General features: G+C 35.3%; 1 long non-coding RNA gene across 1 annotated transcript in view; it reads right to left on the reverse strand.

The window, feature by feature from the left end:
* Window positions 1-486: 486 nt before the first annotated feature.
* Window positions 487-17,009, reverse strand: part of LOC139044766 (uncharacterized) — a 31,043-nt gene continuing 14,520 nt past the window's right edge. The window contains exons 3-5 of the long non-coding RNA XR_011501863.1: window positions 4,349-4,392; window positions 2,892-2,943; window positions 487-1,050 (exon numbers count right to left, since the gene is read on the reverse strand). This is a non-coding gene — a long non-coding RNA (uncharacterized lncRNA). The remainder of the gene's footprint in view (window positions 1,051-2,891; window positions 2,944-4,348; window positions 4,393-17,009) is intronic.

Below are 17,009 nucleotides of genomic sequence, written 5' to 3' on the forward strand. Positions count from 1 at the left end.
AGCTCAAAATCAAAACAAATAAACACACTACATGAGCTTCTGTCAATCATTGATATGCAAATATAGAGTGTATATAAATTATTTAAACTATGCTTACTATGCAAAATATGCTTTGCTTTATAATGAAACTGATAGCTAATGTCTATAGGGCATCTTCTAAGCTCTTTACATAAATAATGTTGGAGTAATTATTGAGTCTAGTACCATAATTACCCCCAGTCTACAGATGTTACATTTAGGATCCAAAGGAGTCAAGTAATTTGTACAATTTTCCATAACTGATATGTGATAGAAATAGGACTCATTTTTGGACACAGGTGCTTTGAAAAGTGAATAATTAAATAGACATAAATTCCACCTTCTGGGTTTAAATTTTCAATCTCAAAAATGATCCAAAATTATGTAAATTAATTCATCAAATTACAGAAAATCTTTTGTAATTCCCACCAGACACTGAATCCCTTGAATAATTTCTTTAAATCCTTTGAATTTTCATAAATTTTTATGCTGTTTATTTCTACACAGTTCATCTTTATACACTCCTATTTGGCATATCTTCGCTTATTCTTCGAAATCTTTACAGAAGAATCTCATTTCTGTTTGACACAACTTGATCTTCAGTTTTCTCACCTGGGATGTGTTTCATAGCCAGAGCACTTCAGCCTCTACTCTGCAGCTCTTGAAATCACTTGATACCTGGGATGACAGACGGCACTTATGTACCCAAGAAGAAATGTCAAGCTACTTCTTCATTGTCAAAACTGTCGGAAGTTGCTGAAGCTGGATCTGGAAGCTTGGCTTACAGTGAATGAGCTCATTAGAACATCCCTTTCACACTCCTGGTCTCCAGACTGTATCCTGGGCTTGCTGCACTGTCCTCTCCTGCAGGTGTCCTCAGCAATAACTTGAAGAGTCACTGCAGCACAGAGGCTGAATACTCAGGACGAAGTGGTGCCATTCCTCTGCAGAGGAAGGAGAAAGCTGAAATAGCGATGAATAGTCCTATTAGAAGGAAGACAGTATTTGTAGGGACTTCATTTGAAATACAATCTAGAATAAAGAGTAAAAATTAATACTTACATTAATAAGTCTCCCTTCATAAGCACAGTGCCATTGTGTGTTAAAGAGTTACATTTTCTACCCCAGTTTTTGTGTTGGTGGGCACATTCTTCCTCTGTTACTCTTTGTTATTATACAGTGATAAAATGGTCTCTATTTGTGATTAAACAATGACAAAGACATATCTGAGAGAAATACAGTGACTCGCAAAGTCTCTAATTTATTGTCCAATGGAGACAAATTATTATGTAGGTGGCAATAGTAACAGTAGTATTAGCATGGGTAGTTGTTGGTGTTTTAAAATTTGGTTGATGAACCGAACTTGGTCTCCGAACCAAAACATTTCCTAAAATAGATTTCCATTTAGTTTTTGTCAGAATTTTTTAAATTAAGAAAAATGTGTAGTCAACTAAGTCAGGGAGCTATTACTCGGCCCTATCCTGATGGAAATGCTGGCCTCAGCATGCTAGCGTGTGCTAAAATGAGTCTTTACAGTATTCCTAAATGCAATGAGTTCAACTCTTGACATCAGATGGCTAAGCTGTGATATTTCAATTAGTCTATAATAGGATATTATAAAGTCTGTTTCTCCAGGATTTCCTAAGGACAATCTTTGGCTGTTTTTTTTCCAATTTGTTTGTTACTTCTCAACATATTTTCTGGTCAGCATTTCTTTTTTCTAAGTTTAAATGTTTTTTTAAAAATGTGACTATAGATAATCTTTTAACTTAAAATCTGCTCTGTTAGTTGTGAGCTTAATTTTATAAGATGTAATTATTAACCAGCATTTAATTCCTTTCTATAAAAATCTTGCATGATTAAAAGGAAAACATAACTGGATTAGACATTGGTTTTTAGCGTTCATAATTTTAGTAGGGTGTAAGAAGTTACATAACTTGTCTTGATCTGTTTAGGGTCTACAATCATAACAAAACATCAATATTTAAGAAGGAACTGATTTCTATGAAAATATCATTGCATCATGGTCAATCCCATTGTTACCGTCAAATGCTTCCTCCAAAACCAAGCTTAAGACTCAACTTCTGGTTTCCTAAAGGACTCGTCACCTAACATGCAGATGAAATGTTTTGTTCTCAGATCTTCACTTTGTAATAAATCGCTGCAAGTTCTGGATTTGTTGCTTACTGACATTTTGTACGTTATTTCAAGAGTGCATTTTAATATGGTCATAAAGAAGAAAAATATATTTTAAAATTATGTTATATCTGCCCCATGGTAACATGCTGTGCCTCAGGAAGTTGGAGCTCAATAAATAGTCTTTAAATAACCAAAATATATTTTCTGCCAGTGGCATGCTGATTAGGATTTTTCCGAATCAATTCACTTTCCCCAAGCAATCAGAAACTCATCAATGCAAGAGACTTATCCAAATGATAAATATGACAGTTCTGCGGAGAAAAACACCACGGTGATTAACAAGCTGAAAATCTGCCCTAAAGCCAAATTGTCCTTTCTTATTATTAACCAGATCTATATGATCACAGCAAGAATCAGTTTGAGCCCAAAGGTTTTGATCACCCCGCAGCCCAGAAGTCCATTTAACTGTGCATGCGAGTGCCTTAGGGCTGCGTTGGTGCCATAAACACACAATCGATTATTTCAGTTCTGTCTGATTCCATCACAGTCATACATCATGGACTGTGGACTAAGGTTGATTATTCTGTTTTCTTACTCAACAAAAATCATTTCTTTGACAGCAAAGAAGCAGATAGTACAGTCTTTTTAACAATTAGTAGTACTATGAAATAAAATGGCAGATCTGGAAGGAATGTGGTTAAATTGAATCCAAATTGAGTTAAAATTCAACTTACTCTCAATGTAACTTGATAGTTTTGAATTTTTTCTCTTCTCTTCAATGATTTCCTTAAAATCAAAAACATGTTAATTATATTTTTGTCCTAACTCAGTTTTATTCCTTATAATAATTGTGGTGATAAGGAATAGGACTATTTATTTTTCCAAATTAGGAGGAGATAGAATTTACACACCAAATGTGAGAAAGCTGAAAAAATTAAATAATTTGGGCTTTAAAACATGTACTGGGAATTCAGATTCTGCTTTGGATATATAAAGCATGGCAGGCCATTATCCCCATTGTAAAAAACTAGAAAAAGATATAATAAAACAAACAAAAAATTTTAAGGCATCTAAGAGTTTTGTATGCAAAATAGTCTAAACTAACTGGTGCTCCGAAAATTAGCAGAAATTGACAGCTGCTTACCTCCATAGGATATTTTCTAAGTCTAGGGGGGAAATTGTACCTGTCATGGGTAGAGAAACTCTTGAGGGCTGGGAAGAACCAAGCAGGGATTTTAATGGCCATCTAGTCTGATGTGGTAGATAGGGGTCTGGGGGACATCCAAACTTGAAGGTTATTCTCCCTTATTGTTGATTCTCTGCCAAAGACTTTACCTGAGTATGTGCCAGTATGAGATGGAAAAGCAGACAGATCTTATTCCCTTAGTGCTTAGATCCCAAAGCCTGAACTTTGCAATACATACAGGACAACGATTGTTATCATGTTTTTGGAAATCAGGACAGAAAATGAATCTTGACACTGAATTATTAGAAATCAGAGGTCAACCAAAATTAACTGAGGTTGCAATTAAGCCCTAGTTCAAATAATTCCTCTTCAAAGTGACCCGGCCTTCATCCTGGCTGCCTGATAGAGAGAAGTGCTTGCCCTTTCTAGGGAAAAATGTTATCCTCCAGAGGCTTTATGGTTTGTTTACGCACAGTGTCCAGTATCCATAAAACATTTCAAGACATGCAAAGAAACACAATGGAAAAGAGGGTCAACTGATGCAAAACATGGATGATAAGATGTAGAAATTAACAAATGTGTACTTAAATTAACCATTATTAATATGAAAAGATGGAGAACTTAAACAGAAATGGAATTTTGGATATTCTGGAACATTTACAATAATGTAAATTAAGAATGTATTGGACTCATCAGAAGAAAGGATCAGGGAATTACATATCAGTAGAAATTTTGAAAAGTGGAGCATAAAAAAATGATAATAGTAAAACAAAACAAAATATGAGAGACACGTGAACAATGTTATATGATTTAACATATTGTGAAATTGGGCCATGATAAAAAGATGAGAAAAAAATGTTGCCAATACATATATAAAAATCTCAGTAAAACCCAACTAACTAATACATTTAAAATTCATCAAAATTAAAATATTTCACTCATCAAAAGACATTATTAAGAAAGTGAAAAAACAAGAAACAGACTAGGAGAAAATGTTTGCAGTACCTATACCTGATCAAGATTCATATCCAGAACAGGAAAAAGAATTCCTATAAGTAAAGCAGGAAAACACAACTCAATTCAAAACATAGTCAAAAACTTGAACAGGCATAAACAATAGATGTCAACATGTTCAATAAGCATATATACATACACACACACATGCATTCATATATGCTTAGCATCATTATTTATCATGAAAATACAAGTTAAAATTGCAAGGAGATAAAATTACATACCTACCCAAATGGATAAAATTAAAAATTGACAATAGCAAGTGTTGATGAGCATGGGGAGAAAATGGATCTCTCATTCACCAGCAGGAGTGGAAAATGGTAGAGCTACTTGGGAAAGAGGCATTTTCTACTAAAGTTAAACATACCTCTAACCTTAACCAAGTGATTCTGCTGTTAGGTATATACTTAGAAATTAGTGCATTTGTCTACAAGAATAGTTGTACAAGAATATTAGTGTTAGTTTTATCATAAGAATCCATTCAAGAATCAACCCAAAAGCCTGTCAAAAGAGAATGGATAAAGAAATGTGTTATATTCACACAATGTTATATTACCACCCATAAAATGAATGAACTACTAGCACATGCAATGACATAGTGGGATCTCAAAAGGACCTTGAGTGAAAGAAGGCAAACAAAAGACATGCATACTGTATAATACCATTTATGTGAATTACAAAACACAGAGAACCAATTTATGGTGCTAAAAGCTGAAAAGTGGTTAATTCTGGAAAGAAGAGAGAGGATTGTGGGTTATTAAATGGGAAAGAGCACATGGGAACTTTCTGAGGTGAAGGAAATTTTCTGTATCTTCTCTGAGTGGTGGTTTTATGGGTCTACGCATTTGTTATAATGGATAGAGTGGTTTACTAAAGATTTGTGCATTTAACTCAATAAAATATACCTCAATTTAAAAAAAATAGTTAATACTTGAGAATCAGGAACTTGGGAAAATAAGACAACTAGAAATTAATATTTGAATATTGATTTCTACAAGAATTAAAAGTTAAGACAGGGAGATTTATTGTGGTTTAAATTTGTTGATAATTAGGACAATGGAATATGCTCAAGAAAACCTACATTTGATTCTCTGTTGTGAATAATTCAGAGTCTCTTTCTTTTATGCTTTAAATCAGAAGGAGAAATTGATCTAATCTAAAGAAAATTACTCTATTTTTAAGTTTTAATGGTTTTATCATCTGAACAAACCTAAAACGTTTAGCAATATAAAAATAATAAAGTTCTGAAAGTAGAATAATATGGCTAATGGGAAATTCTGGAGGAGAAGATGTTATATAAATGTCACAACTTTACTTGTTATTACTTCACAATACAGTACAATCAGCCATTTAAAGCAAAGATGTATATGGACAAAGAGAACAGATTAGTGGTTACCAGAGGGGACGGGGTTTGGGTGGTGGGCATAAGGGGTAAAGGGGCTCATGTATATGGCCACTGACAAATAAAAATGTACAACTGAAATTCCAATGTTATAAACTATTATGCCCAGTAAAATAAAAAAAAAAAGATGTAAATTAGCAGAAGTCCATTTACATCATGATAATAAAGTGGCCTACCCCACTGGCAATGACTTCAGGGTTTCTAGAATGTCCAGCATTAGAAAAATTTGCATTAATCTTAAGTATGTAGATATTAATCAATCAAAAATGTAAAAAAGTGTTAGAGATTTCCTAAGTAATTATGGCTAGACTAAATTTTGACCATGGATTTACAGAAATTATTAATTTCTAAACTTGAGCTATCAGAAGAGAATGTCAGAGAAGTATGTTTCTTAGACTTATAATTAAGACAAAAAACTCAGGATTCTATTTTTGCAAAGTACAAAACTGCCTAGAGCCTTCTCTATAATTCTTTATTTCTGCTAGTTTTTTCTTAGTTCCATTATCATAATTTTCTCTAAGATGTGTTTTTTCAATAATAGTCTTAATATAATAATTTTAAGGAATTAATACAAATTACTAGCTATAATATCTTAAAATTATAAAAAGTGTTTCATCTTAAAGTTTAAAATTTATCTTTTTCACTATTATGTAAATTTTTTCCTTTTTTTGGCCTTGATCTCTTGAGAATTGAATATATGGTACTCATTTAAAATCTCCATCTGTCAACCCTGAAAAAGGAATGCAGTTAATTTTAAACCTAATTTATGAACCAGAAATGGAAGAAAGGAATAGGACAGCAAGCAGAATAAGAAGAAAGTAATTCTTTGACGGCTTACATCCACAACACAGAATCACACATTAAGGACAATTTGCTTTTAGCATACTCAAACCTATGGACATCAAATTCATGACAGTAAAATGTCCCTAAAGAAATTTAGAAAATTATGAAAAAATAATCTAGAAGAAAATATTTTACATACTTTAATGAGACACATTTATATTATTATTGAGATTTTCAAGTAAAAGGGTGATATATAGAAGAAATGTCTGAAAATTGAGATCTTTGTATCCCAAAATATTTCCTAAAGCAAATGATAAAAAGGAACCCAGATTGACAAATTCCCAATAGCTGTGACATTTCTAATAACTTTAGAGAGATGACTGACCTGTCAGTGATGTTGAGGAGATAGAAATTTTTCTAATTTTTTATTTTCTTGCTAAACACTCTCTAAATTGCCACCGTCTTAAAAAACTTTTTCCTCTTAGCTAGAATACACATAAGAGATATTTGCACTCACTCACAATGAATCTTTACTTGTTTAATCAGTTAAATTCCAAAATGAGATGATGTGCCAACTTTTGAGGATCTGTAACAGTCTTATTTCTAAGGGAATTTCCCTGATCTGACATTTTATTGTGCTGGTGTTGTCTGTTTTAGTTTGGGTTTTGAGTTTTAGAGGTTTGGGGGTTGTTTTTGGTGTAGGTTGTATTCAAAGATCTATAATCACTAACAAAGACAGGAAAAACACTTTCTGTCTTCCAACTCAGTTTGGAGGATAGTGGTAAAGATTCAGTTTCCGTGGATGACCGAGACAGGAAGCCAGCAGAAGACACTGAGCTGAACTCAACGCACAGAGAACAGTGTAACCCCTGCCCTGGGGGAAATCTCATCAACAGAGAGTAAGTGAGCGAACCAGAATAGCACTGAGCAATAGAGCAGCCCTCAGGAGAATGGCTCCTGCAGAACTCCAGCTTGCAAGCCTCCTTCATTCAGGAACAGTGGCACCTGGGCATATGAAGGAAACCAAAATCTGTTGCTATAACTGCACAGCAGATTTCTTGCTTGGAATAAAATGGTATACAAATAAATACACATCTGCAAATTTCTAAGTAAATTATCTTTTGATATAGCACGACGACAGTGCTTACAAGTGAAGGACTGACGCAAATTTACAAAGCAAGTTAGAGTTTTTCCCCAGTTTTTGAGAACACTAAAAACAAAAGTAAATTTTAAGGGCAAACACAGTTTAATGAAGAAGCTTATATTCCTGTAGAAAATTTTTCCTCTGAGAAGTAAAAACAAATATTCTTTTGAGTTTTATTAAATTCATACCTACTTGTAGAATTATTTCCACAAATAAGTGGATAATGATGATCGTTATGTGTTTCTCAATTATCAACTCATAAAAACTCTAAAATATTGGCTTGAGCAATCAAAACCAGGCACGGTTAGGAGCCTGGTATCAGCCAGCACTTTTTTTCTGCAGCACCCATCACATTCTAACATAGCACTCTACTTCTCCATGTTGTTTATTGTTTGTATCTCTTCTTAGGAGACAATCTCTGAACGGGCAGGTTTCCTCACATGTATTGTTCACTGTGGCATTCCTAACTCCTCAAACAGTACCTGCTTTAGAAATATTTGTTGAAGGGATATTTAAAAGAATGTCTGAGAAAATTCTGAGGACTTTTCATAAATATACCTGGCATCATGACTGGGAAAAGTTCTTACGTGATCTGAAGAATCTCTGTACTTTATACCTTCTGGTTTTATGTGTGATTTTTAAAATTTATTTTTTATTTTTTTATCGTGGTCATAATAGCTTATAACATAGTGAGATTTCAGTTGTACATTACTGTTTGTAAAACACCATATAAGTATGCCCCTTCACCCCTTATGCCCACCCTTCCCCCACTTCCCCCAGTAACCACAAATTTATTCTCTTTGTCTGTAAGTTTGTTTACATTCCACATATGAGTGAAATCATACAATGTTTGTCTTTCTCTGTCTTGCATATTTTGCTTAACATGATGCCCTCAAGGTTCATTCGTGTGGTTGCGAATGGGACGATTTTCTCTTTTTTTATGGTTGAGCAGTATTCCATTTCATATATATACCACCTCTTCTTTATCCAATCATCTGACGATGGCCATTTGGGTTGCTTCCACATCTTGGCTATTGTGAATAATGCTGCAGTGAACATAGGTCTGCATAAGGCTCTTTGAATTGTTGATTTGCAGTTCTTTGGGTAAATACCCAGTAGTGAGGTAGCTGGGTCATATGGCATTTCCATTTTTAATTTTTTGAGAAATCTCCATACTGTTTTCCACAGTGGCTGCACCAGCTTGCATTCCCACCAGCAGTGTAGGAGGGTTCCCTTTTCTCCACATCCTCTCCAACATTTGTTGTTTTTTGTCTTGGTGATTATAGCCATTCTAATGGGTGTAAGATGGTATCTAAGTATAGTTTTGATTTGCATTTCCCTGATGATTAGTGATGCTGAGCATATTTTAATGTGCCTATTGGCCATCTGTATATCTTCTTTGGAAAAATGTTTGTTCATATCTTCTGCCCACTTTTTGATTGAGTTGTTTGTTTTCTTGTTGTTCATTTGTGTGATCTCTTTATATATTATACAGATTAACCCCTCATCGGGTATATGATTTGCAAATATTTTTTCCCAGTTGGTGGGTTGTTTTTTCATTTTGATCTTGATTTCCTTTGCCTTCAAGAAGCTCTTTAGTCTGATGAAATCCCACTTGTTTATTTTTTCTTTTGTTTCCCTTGTCTGAGCAGATACAGTATTTGAAAAGATCCTTTTAAGTGTGATGTCAAAGACTGTACTGCTTATATTCTCTTCCAGAAGTTTTATGGTTTTAAGTCTTTGGTCCATTTTGAGCTTATTTTTGTGCATGGGGAAAGATAATTGTCTACTATCATTCTTTTGCATGTGGCGGTCCTGTTTTCCCAGCACCATTTATTGAAGAGGCTTTCCTTACTCCAGTGTATGTTCTTGGCTCCTTTGTCAAAGATTAGCTGTCCATACATGTTTTATATTTTTGATGTCACATTTTACATCTTTTTATCTTGTGTGTCCCTTAACCAGTTATTATAATCATAGTTATTTTTACCACTTTTTTCTTTTAACCTTCATAGTAGCTTTATAAGTGATTAATCCCCTATTTTTACTATATATTTACCTTTCCAGTGAGATCTATTCTTTCGTTTGTGTTCTTGTTACTAATCAGCACCCTTTCTCAGCTTAAAGTCACTTTAACATTTCCTATAAGACTGGTTTAGTGGTGATGAACTCCTTTGGCTTTTGCACGTCTGGAAAACACTCTCTCTCTATCACTTCTGAGTGATAACTTTGCCATGTAGAGTATTCTTGGTTTTTCTCTTTCAGCATTTTTGAATATATCGTGCCACTCTCTTCTGTCCAGTTTCTGCTGAAAAATCTGCTGCTAGGCTTAGGGGGGTTTCTTTGCATGCACCAAGTTGTTTTTCAGCTGATTCTATGTTTCTAATGCAGCTAAATTATTGATAATTCCACACTGCTCCTTCTGGCATTTATTCTTACTTTGTCTTAGAGTAGCATTTCTGTTGTGCTCCCTAGAAATTTTCAAGAGAAAATAACAAAGAAAAATCATGGAAGCAGTATTGTTAAGATATCTGTCACATAACAACCAATACTCCTCATCCTTCTGGATCTTCCAGATGTGCTGGGAAGCCAAATGTCAGTAGAGTCAGTCATCTGTATCCAAGCGTTCCACATCCACGGATTCAACCAACCCCAGGTTGAAAGGCCCACGATGGTTGCATCTGTGCTGAACATGTACAGACTTTTTTCCCCATCATTATTCCCTAAAGAATACAGTATAAAAACTATTTACATGGCATTTACATTGCATTAGGTATTATAAGTAATCTAGAGGTGATTTAAAGTACATGAGAGAGTGTGCATAGGTTATATGCAAATATTAGGCCATTTTATATAAGGGACCTGAGCATCCACAGATTTTGATATCTGCAGGGGGTCCTGGAACCAACCCCTCCCAGATACCAAGGGGCAACTGTATCTAACAATTTGTTAGATGCAGCAACATGCATCTTTCCTAAAGTTTTTAAGTTAGCCTGCATACCAATGAAGCTGAAATTGGAGAGGTGTTAGTATTCACAGAAATAGCAAGAAAGGCCACTTTCTTGTCATTGTGCATACCTGTGAAATTCCATGTTGCTTTAAACGTTTTTATTCAATTACTCAAAATTATATTTTTAAGTAATTTATGAGATAGATAGACTTTGATCTGAGATCAAAATCTCAAAATTTTCATGGTCCAGTCTTGTAAATCTAACAAAATCAGGTAATACAAGTTAGGTACCATGCATTTACTTATTTGCTTAAATCTAACCAAGCAGATAAATAATATAAATAAACTTGTTTTAAAGACCACTGGGCCAGAAAGTAATTTTATTTCTAAAAATCCAATATATATAATTATATTTGGTTCCTAAAAACCTATATGTAATTATTCTTAAGGCAATTACTTTGTTTAAATATATAACCTTGGTCAACCAAGAATTGTGGAGTTTTGTATAACATTTTCCTTTACTGTAAAAATTAAAAAGAAATCAATGAACAAGATGTCAAGTTAATACCAACATCTTACATGTCAAAATTTATTGACAAGAAAATGTTTTAGCTGCCTACCTAATACGCCAGAAGCCTTTACAGTCAGATGTTTTTTCACTGGGTACACAAAAGAATATCATTTATAGTCCCACAATGTGCTTTCACTTTCCTGTAAAATAAATCATGTGCAACACATTTTTAAATATGCTCCCTAATAGCAAAGTTTGACAAGGTGCTTGTTTTTAATTTTTCATGGGGGTTTAACTCCAACCTGAAATGCTATTTATATTCAGCAGTGCAATCAATTCTATCACTTTCTATTTTACTGGAGATAGTTTCATTGAAATGTGCCAGTGTAAATGCATTTCGAGTTGTTTGCTAAATATCTCATATGCCTCTTGGCAGTACTAGAACACAATAGTTTAAAAACGTTTAAAAGCTACAAGTCTACATAACATAAAGTAAAATATCTGCAATTATGGCGAAATGTCAGAGGTAGACACTTCATTTAAGATTTCTAATAGTTTAAACTCATTGCTATGATGTCTGGTTTCTTCTGGCTTCTGACCATAGTTTAAAGAAAAAAATAATTTTTTAAAGCAGAAGCAATTTACATATATAGAATTCGTGACGTGTTATGGCTACAAATTCTTGACTAGAGAATTGTTAATACAATTGTTTAGCTTGTCTAAAAGGCTAATATACATGACTATTATTGAAGAAATTGAGTTAGAGGCTGTCATAGACAAAGTTAAAGTCTAATTTAGTAATTAAGAATTGTAATTGAACAGTTATTAACATTCCAAGAGATCTAAAACTCATAGCTCATACCCAAACATAAAAGCATTTGCTTTGGCTGGAAGGGCAGAGCAAAATGGCGGGGTGAGCTGACCCGGGATTCTCTCCCCTCCAAAATACAACAAAAGATTGGAAGAACTGAATTTCAGAGAATAAACATAATGCCAGCTCGTTAGAGACCTACAATACCAAGAAGGCGGAGATCATAACCTTGCTTTACACCTTCGGAGGCGCTGGAACGGTAGGAGAGGACATCGCTCCCTCCCCTAGAGTCTGCGATCGCTGCGGCGCGGGTCGGGAAGGAGCAGGGGAGGGGCTGCGCCAACGGGGGATCATCCAGGACTCCTGCCGCTGATTCAGTGGAGACCCGCTGATGGGGGAAAGCTTCTGTCCGCGGGGACCCTATAAATCAAGGGCCTTGGGAGACCAGAGAACAGAACTGATCTGAACCCAGACCGGGGCGTGTGAGTAACAGCCCCTCCCCCCCAGCAAAGCCAGTGGGCGCAGCCATCTTGCCCCAAGGCGGAGAGCTAACACGCCGCTCTCAACCCCCATCTAGTGGCGACAGGCTGTAACTGCAACTGAATTCTACCACCATGAGAAAAAACCGCTCCTCTACCATCCAGCAATTTATAAAAGCCCCAGACCAGAAGGAAAACAATAAAAACACAGAATTAAGTCCTGAGGACTTGGAATTAGGTAAACTAAGTGATAATGAATTCAGAGCAGCTATAATCAAAAAACTCAATGAGCTAGAGAGAAAGATAGAGAAACAAGCTGAGTTCTGGAGTTACTTCACGAAAGGGATTGAGATCATAAAGAAGAATCAAACAGAATTACTTGAGATGAAAAACACAATGGACCAGATAAAACAGAATACGGATTCCCTGAATGCCCGTGTAGACAACATAGAGGAGAAAATCAGCATAATCGAGGACAGACAGGCTGAATGGCGCCAGACAGAGGAAGAAAGAGAACTAAGAATTAAAAAAAATGAGGAAAATCTCTGAGAGATAATGGATTCAATGATGAGTAAGAACATAAGGATCATAGGAATTCCCGAGAATATGGAAAAGGAAAATGGAGCAGAAAGTGTGCTTAACGAAATTATTGAAGAGAACTTCCCAAATCTAGGGATCAATGGAGAAATGTGTGTAGAGGAGGGTTTTAGATCTCCTAGATTTGTCAATGTAAAAAGACCCACCGCAAGGCACATAATAGTAAAGTTGGCACATAGGAAGGATAAGGAAAGAATACTCAGGGAAGTAAGAAAAAAAAAGAGAATAACCTATAAAGGAGCCCCTATCAGACTGTCAGCGGATTTCTCTACAGAAACCCTACAAGCTAGGAGAGAATGGAGTGATATATTCAAAGCTTTAAAGGATAAAAACCTTCAGCCAAGAATACTCTATCCAGCAAGAATTTCCTTCAGATATGAGGGAGAAATTAAATCTTTTCCAGACAAACAAAAGTTAAGGGAATTTGTAACTAAAAGCCCTCCATTACAAGAAATCCTCAAGAAGGCTCTCATAGTTGAAAAAAGAAAAAAGAGAGAAAGGGGACACAATCCACAGACTAGGGAGACCGATGGATAGAACCAGAACAGGATAGCAAATATTCAACTATAGCATTAGGGTAAAAATAAGGAAACTACCAAAACAAGGACGATCTTAGCACTCTAACTACAAATTAATAAGACGAGTTGGAATAAAATATTCTCTGGTGAAAGAATAGACTATATTATACACGAGATTCTAAATACAAACTTCAAGGTAGACACTAAAATAAAGTACAGAACAGAGTCACAAATCATAGATAAGGAAAAATCTAAGAAACCCAGCATAAGAAATTGCAGTATTAAATGGGTAGTCTAAAGCACACAGGAAAAGAAACACAGGAAAACAAGATAATGAGCGACAGATTGACAGCATTAAGTCCACATGCATCAATAATCACTCTCAATGTGAACGGATTGAACTCTCCAATAAAAAGACACAGAGTGGCAAAATGGATTAAAGAACAAGATCCAACAATTTGTTGCCTCCAGGAAACACACCTCAGCCCCAAGGACAAACACAGACTCAGGGTGAAGGGGTGGAGGACAATACTTCAAGCAAATAGCAAGGAAAAAAAGGCAGGTGTTGCAATTCTTATATCAGACCAAGTGGATATCAAAATAAGACAGGTAAAGAGAGACACAGAGGGACAATATATAATGATCAAAGGGACACTTCATCAAGAAGAAATAACACTTATAAATATCTATGCACCCAACACAGGAGCACCAAGATTCATAAAGCAACTATTAACAGACCTAAAGGAAGATGTTAAAAACAACACAATAATAGTAGGGGACCTCAACACCCCACTCACATCAATGGACAGATCATCCAGACAGAAAATCAACAAGGAAATAGTGGAGCTGAATGAAAAACTAAAACAATTGGACTTAATAGACATATATAGATCACTCCACCCTGAAGAAGCTGAATACACATTCTTCTCAAGTGCACATGGAACATTCTCTAGGATAGACCATATGTTGGGAAACAAGGCAAGCCTCTACAAATTTAAAAAAATTGAAATAATAACAAGCATCTTCTCAGATCACAGTGCTATAAGGCTAGAAATTAATTACAAGAAAAAAGCTGAGAAAGGCACAAAGATGTGGAGACTAAACAACACACTAATGAACAAGCAATGGATCATTGAAGAAATTAAAGAAGAAATCAAAAAATACCTGGAAACAAATGAAAATGATAGCATGCCATACCAACTCATATGGGATACAGCAAAAGCTGTATTAAGAGGAAAATTCATCGCAATACAGGCACATCTTAACAAACAAGAAAAATCCCAAATAAGCAACCTTAAAGCACACCTAACTGAACTAGAGAAAAAAGAACAAATGAAGCCCAAAGTCAGCAGAAGGAGAGAAATAATAAAGATCAGAGCAGAAATAAATACTATTGAAATGAAAAAGGCAGTAGAAAGGATCAATGAGACAAAGAGCTGGTTTTTTGAGAAGATAAATAAAATTGACAAACCACTAGCCAGACTTACAAGGAAAAAAAGGGAGAAAGCTCACATAAACAAAATCAGAAATGAGCGAGGAGAAATAACAACAGACTCTGCAGAAATACAACAGATTATAAGAGAATACTACAAAAAACTATATGCCAACAGAATGGATAACCTAGAGGAAATGGATAAATTCCTGGACTCCTACAATCTCCCAAAGCTCACTCAAGAAGAGGCAGACAATTTGAACAGACCAATCACAAGGAAAGAGATTGAAACAGCAATCAAAAACATCCCAAAGAATAAAACCCCAGGACCAGATGGCTTTCCTGGGGAATTCTACCAAACTTTCAGAGAGGATTTAATACCTATCCTTTTCAAGCTATTCCAAAAAATTAGGGAAGATGGAACACTTCCTAACACATTCTATGAGGCCAACATCACGCTGATACCAAAACCTGACAAGGACACCACGAAAAAAAGAGAACTACAGGCCAATATCACTGATGAACATAGATGCAAAAATTCTAAACAAAATTTTGGCAACCAGAATTCAGCAATTCATCAAAAGAATCATACATCAGGATCAGGTGGGATTCATACCAGGGACACAGGGATGGTTCAACATCCGCAAATCAATCAACGTGATACACCACATCAACAAACTGAGGAATAAAAACCACATGATCATCTCAATAGATGCAGAGAAGGCATTTGACAAGATCCAACAGCCATTTATGATAAAAACTCTGAACAAAATGGGCATAGAAGGAAACTACCTCAACATAATAAAGGCCATATACGACAAACCCATAGCCAACATCATACTCAATGGGCAAAAACTGAACCCCATCCCCCTGAAAACAGGAACGAGACAAGGATGCCCTCTATCACCACTCTTATTTAACATAGTACTGGAGGTCCTGGCCAGAGCAATCAGGCGAGAAACAGGAATAAAAGGAATCCAAATAGGGAGGGAAGAAGTGAAACTCTCGCTGTTTGCAGACAACATGATCTTATATATAGAAAACCCCAAAGAATCCATTGGAAAACTGTTAGAAGTAATCAACAACTACAGCAAAGTTGCAGGGTATAAAATCAATTTGCATAAATCAGTAGCATTTCTATACTCCAGTAATGAACCAACAGAAAAAGAACTCAAGACTACAATACCATTCACAATCGCAACAAAAAGAATAAAATACCTTGGGGTAAATTTAACTAAGGAAGTGAAGGACCTATATAATGAAAATTACAAGGCCTTTCTGAGAGAATTGGATGACGACATAAGGAGATGGAAAGACATTCCATGTACATGGATTGGAAGAATAAACATAGTTAAAATGTCCATTCTACCTAAAGCAATCTACAGATGCAACGCCATCCCAATCAGAATCCCAATGACATTCTTTACAGAATTAGAACAAAGAATCCTAAAATTCATATGGGGCAACAAAAGACCCCGAATTGCTAAAGCAATCCTGAGAAAAAAGAACAAAACGGGAGGCATCACAATCCCTGACTTCAAAACATACTACAAAGCTACAGTAATCAAAACAGCATGGTACTGGTACAAAAGCAGGTGCAGAATTGAAAGCCCAGAAATAAAACCACACATCTATGGACAGCTTATCTTTGACAAAGGAGTTGAGGGCATACAATGGAGAAAAGAAAGTCTTCTCAACAAATGGTACTGGGAAAACTGGAAAGCCACATGTAAAAGAATGAAAATTGACCATTCTTTTTCACCATTCACCAAAATAAACTCAAAATGGATTAAAGACCTAAAGGTGAGACCTGAAACCATAAGGCTTCTGGAAGAAAACGTAGGCAGTACACTCTTTGACATCAGTATTAAAAGGATCTTTTCGGACACCATGCCTTCTCAGAGAAGGGAAACAATAGAAAGAATAAACAAATGGGACTTCATCAGATTAAAGAGCTTTTTCAAGGCAAATGAAAACAGGATTGAAACAAAAAAACAACCCACTAACTGGGAAAAAATATTTGCAAGT

Source organism: Equus asinus, chromosome 3 (genome assembly GCF_041296235.1).
Source record: "Equus asinus isolate D_3611 breed Donkey chromosome 3, EquAss-T2T_v2, whole genome shotgun sequence".
In the NCBI taxonomy this organism is placed as follows: Eukaryota; Metazoa; Chordata; class Mammalia; order Perissodactyla; family Equidae; genus Equus; species Equus asinus.